The sequence below is a fragment of the Triticum urartu genome, chromosome 5A (assembly GCF_056163025.1).
Source record: "Triticum urartu cultivar PI428250 chromosome 5A, HENAU_Tu73, whole genome shotgun sequence".
NCBI lineage: Eukaryota > Viridiplantae > Streptophyta > Magnoliopsida > Poales > Poaceae > Triticum > Triticum urartu.
Window position 1 is genome coordinate 428,428,674 of NC_141877.1, and position 4,636 is coordinate 428,433,309.

At 41.8% G+C, this 4,636-nt stretch overlaps 1 long non-coding RNA gene across 13 annotated transcripts; it reads left to right on the forward strand.

The window, feature by feature from the left end:
- Positions 1 to 715: 715 nt before the first annotated feature.
- On the forward strand, positions 716 to 4,134 carry LOC125509447 (uncharacterized). 13 transcript variants are annotated; one of them, XR_015604816.1, is made up of 8 exons: positions 719 to 1,246; positions 1,500 to 1,615; positions 1,712 to 1,766; positions 1,891 to 2,179; positions 2,475 to 2,519; positions 3,518 to 3,596; positions 3,712 to 3,789; positions 3,859 to 4,134. It is a non-coding gene; the product is annotated as an uncharacterized LOC125509447 (long non-coding RNA). The 13 variants fall into 13 exon arrangements; XR_007284095.2 differs by having other exon boundaries at positions 720 to 1,246; positions 2,475 to 3,386; XR_015604818.1 differs by lacking the exon at positions 1,891 to 2,179 and having other exon boundaries at positions 716 to 1,246; positions 1,708 to 1,766.
- The last annotated feature ends 502 nt before the right edge of the window (positions 4,135 to 4,636 follow it).

The window sequence follows — 4,636 nt, forward strand, 5'->3', positions numbered from 1 at the left end:
CGCACCATTTGCTAGGTGCGCCACTAGTAACAGGAAAAAAATTGGTTTCAAAAAAAATTGGAATTTTTTTTCAAAATATGATACGTAATATGACCGGGAAGTTTGAAATATTTTTTCAAAATTTCATCATACTCATGAATATGAACAAAGTCCTAGACATCAACAAGGTTTAATAGAATTGATATGCTAGATATATCAACAAGTGTCTGTGAAGTGAGCTGGTGCTGGGGTTGGATAGAACTGCGAAGTTAAGCGTGCTTGGGCTGGAGTAGTGTGAGGATGGGTGACCTTCCGGAAAGTTTGACCACAGAGTGTGATTTGACTTGCAATTAAGCATATTGACCCGAGATTAAGCCATAGTGACCTGAGATTAATAAAATTTTGAAAAAAAACATTTGAAAAAAAATGAAAAAATGAAAAACAAAATTGAAAAAAAATTCTGAAAAAAAATTGTTACTAATGACGCACTTCCATGTGGTACGCTAAGTGCGCCATTAGTATACCAGATACTAATGGCGCACCTGTGGTGCGGCATCTCTACTACTATTAAAAGAGCAAACTTGAGTAGCCCTAAAACCACACAACAAATTGTACACAGAAGTACCAGAGACGTTAGATCAATCAAACTAACTCATATCTGACAATCCATATTACATCAAAGATCAGCTGCACAAATTAACGCTCCAGATTAAATGTTCTGCCAGGCAGACTCTACGCACGTCCTGCCCCCCGCGATGCGCGATCCACCCCAGGCAAACAAACCTCCGCACATCACGCCGCTAAACGCATCATCCCCTACCCCCAACTACGCCCCGCCTCCCTCCCCACCGTCGTGCTCCCCTCTCCCCACGGACGCCCTCCCCGCCTCCGCTGCTGCCCGCGCAACAGACGCCATCGTTGCGGTCGCCGATCCGCTCAAGACCCCAAAGCACGTCGCAGGGACTTGGAAGGCCACCACGGAGCTGACGCCGCTCCCTCCGGTCCTGCTGCACCAAGGAAAAGCGGATCGAGTGGGGCGCGGAAGGAGCCGAGGTCGGCATGCCGCCGTCGCGTGGGCGTGTCGGCGGCAAACAGGGTGTCCCCCAAGAACCGGTCGTGGGCCAAGAAGACGATGATGTCCCACGCAGACGTCGCACAAGTTCCTGGTGGCAGCATGATGAGTGGGCTCAAGCAGCGACCCGGCGTCAGCTTGACGGCGTGGACTGTCAGGATATCATCCTGATGTGTGGTGATCAATTCAGTCATGGTGAGAAGATGAGCTCTGCTATACTCAAAAGTGTGCACCACAAAGGAACGAGAAACTCTGAAACTGTACATGGGTCAGTGATCTATGGACCAGTTACATTTCACTTGATCTTTTTTTATCTTTCAAGGATACCAGCAGTTGGTTTCGTTTTCAAACTAATTAGGTAGATATTTGTGCAAGTTTATAGAAATTTGTCATGCTTAGCTAGCTGCTCTAGCAGTCAGTTGAATCTGTGTTTGGGTTAATTTTTGAGGTCTGGTCTGGCACAACTATATTTCAACGGAGGTAGGAGACACTCATGAGGCAAGATCACTTCACAAGGGCTGTTATAGCAAAGAAAATCGCTAGGTCTGCAATTCTGGATCAAAGGTAAGCTCTTCTTGCTTCTTCCATGATCAATTAGGCTTTAAAATAACTCTTTCCTAGATCATGCTTGAAATACTAAATATTTTATCTGCAAGACAGAGAAAAGATCCAAATTCGTTGATGGAGTTAGAGCTTCCGTACAGCAGAGTCTTAGGTAATTTATGTTCTGACCAAGATTTTACTGCAGAACCAAATATGAATGCTTAATCTGAGCTATTTCTCACTCAGTTTCCTCTAGGTCTCTACCAATTATTGTTTTTCTTTTGAGGTGGATGCAGCTGCTGGTCACACTTTAACCACACGTCAATTGCACGAGTGGTGCGGCGCCATCCTGTACCACAAATCATGCGAAGAATGATGGGTGGTGTAATCCTATGCTAGCTATAGTGCTAGACTGATTTCAGAAACTCTTGGAGCTCATCTTTTGGCCTGAAACACCAAGAACTAACCTGCCACCGCACTGACTACTGATTAATACAAAGGAGTTCATTTGATCCATCTGATAAAATACCTATTGGCGAATAAGCATGAAAAGTAATCACCCACTCTTTCCGCAGTGGAATTCGGGTATGCCCGCTCATCTATTTATTTGTCTGTTGTTATAGATAGGTTCATCCGGGTCTGAAATGTTAATGGAGTTGTTTCATTCCTCACAATCCCTTTCAATTGGATCAGTTCTCCTTTTTGAATTACTCTATATTCCATACATATATGTTTATTATGTTAATTGAGACTTTAGAGCAAGATATTTATTTTGTTGATATTACCTTCAAGGGAACATGGTACCTACGATGCGGGAGGACTATTGGAAATCAGTTTTAAATCTAATCAAGTGTATACTTCTCTTTTGTCTCTTCTGCAGCCATGATGTTAAGAAGTTCAGTGTAGGCAGGAGAAAAAAATCTTGGTAAGCTACAATCTTCTGATCACAATCTTACTTTTTTTATTACTCTTATTAGTGCTTCCGTTACTTTCTACTGAATATGCTCAATGGGCTAGGTCCCTTTTTAGTAAGTTATTATGTATAATGGGGGATTACTTGATTTGCTCATCCTTATCTGGTTAGCGATCCCGTGCAAACTCAAGTGATAATATGTGCATGTTGTCTTTTTAGTCCTATAAATTTAATAAGCCAACACCTTTCATTTAAACAAAGTTGAGATCACACATCAATTTTTGACCTAGAGCCATTTCATTGCCAATAACTATAAGAGCAGCTTTTGCATGGTAATTGATAGCTCTTCCTCTCAGGTATGTTCTCTTTTTAGCATAATCATATCCTAGTGTGTTGTATATTCTTTTCTCTAGTGAGGGTCTATTGCATGACCAATTCATTTCTCCCTTCTATCTGATTGCCAGACTGCTGACGACTTTCCGATAATTTGTATGTCTTTTTCGACTGGCCATTAGTTTCTGAAATTAAGGTACTGTGATTTGGGAGGAATAGATGTGTACACACTGTTGTTACATTGCAGGAGGGTGATTTGTAGTCATTTTCCTATTGTGTATGCTCTGTTCTACATGTTCAGATTGTCCTTTAGCAGCAATAGGTCTGTGCTTTTTCTTGGATCTGATAGTGGACGAGATTGGATGTTGGGTTGTGGCTGGAGCTAGCCACCTTGTATCCCGCGAGTAGTCGCCATGCCGCTCGCTTTTTCTTTCTTTTCCTTGCTTTGGTCTGCAGATTTTTCTGTCGATCTATGTACAGTTTGGCTGTCAGCCGCTCCTTCTGAATGAATCACGCAGCTCTCCTGCGTTTCCTTCAAAAAAATAGGTCTGTGCTTTTTAACTGTGTTTTAGTTGTTCATTTTGAATTGCAGCAAAAATGTCATGTTTAATAATCCTCCAGCAGAGTAGTAATCTTTAGAGGTTCGGTAGTTAACTCTTGCATTTCGGATACTGTAGAGGAGTATGTTCATATGGTCAAGGATGGTATCATCGACCCTGTGAAAGTGATCCAAACTACACTTCAAAATGCAGCAAGGTACAACTTCAGTTCTCTAACCATGTACTTTATGTATGACCATGGCCATTAGTTCATGTATTTGTTTACTGACGGCAACTATTTCATCTGATGGTACTGTTATCGTGTCACACAGAACAAGTACTCTGATGATGGCAAGAAGCATAATGTTAAATGAACTGGGTAATGTTGAGGTTGATGATAGCTTGCTTGTGTAAGTTTTTATAAGTTGTACATTATATGGATGAGATCATGAATGTGGTCTGAATAAATGTCTGTCCAGTGTACAAAGCCATGAAACTGGATTCAGAAATAAGAAATGGTCGCTCGACGACGGCGGTGGCGGGCACCGTGGCGTGGACGACAGGCTCGCCGGCATGAATTGACCCCTTCCGCCGCCCTACGCCCCACTAGCTCGGCGTTCACCTCCACAGACGCCTACTGGCACACGAACTTCACCAGAATTCACTTGCAAGAGATTAATGTGTTTGGGGAACTATATATTGGAAAAGTGTGTATTTTTGCAAGAGAATATATAATTGATGCAACTTATATGAAAGATCTTCTGATATTTGGATTAAAGAGGCATATTGATTCATCTTTTAAAAAAAGGCATACTAATTCACAAAGAATAATATTTCAAATTTTCTGGATGTTTGATACAATGTACATTTGTGTTAGACATGCGTTGCACATGCATGCTTACTAGTTAGTAAAAAATACTAATGGCGTGGTACTAGTGGCGCACCTGTAGTGCGCCATTAGTAGCCAAAACAGGTGCGCCATTAGTAGGCCTTTTCCTAGTAGTGTATGCATCAATTTCTATGCTAGGTTCAAGCTTCTGTCACTCTTGCCCTCCAATACATAGTCCTATCAACATACAACTAACCCTATGGTATGATCCATGCGCACGCTCATATGATGGGCACCAAAGGACAGCAACATAACCACAAGAAAATTAAATCAATCATAGCAAATCATCAACCACCGATAGGACAATGAAAATCTACTCAGACATCCTAGAATGGCAACACATCATTGGATAATAATATGAAGCATAA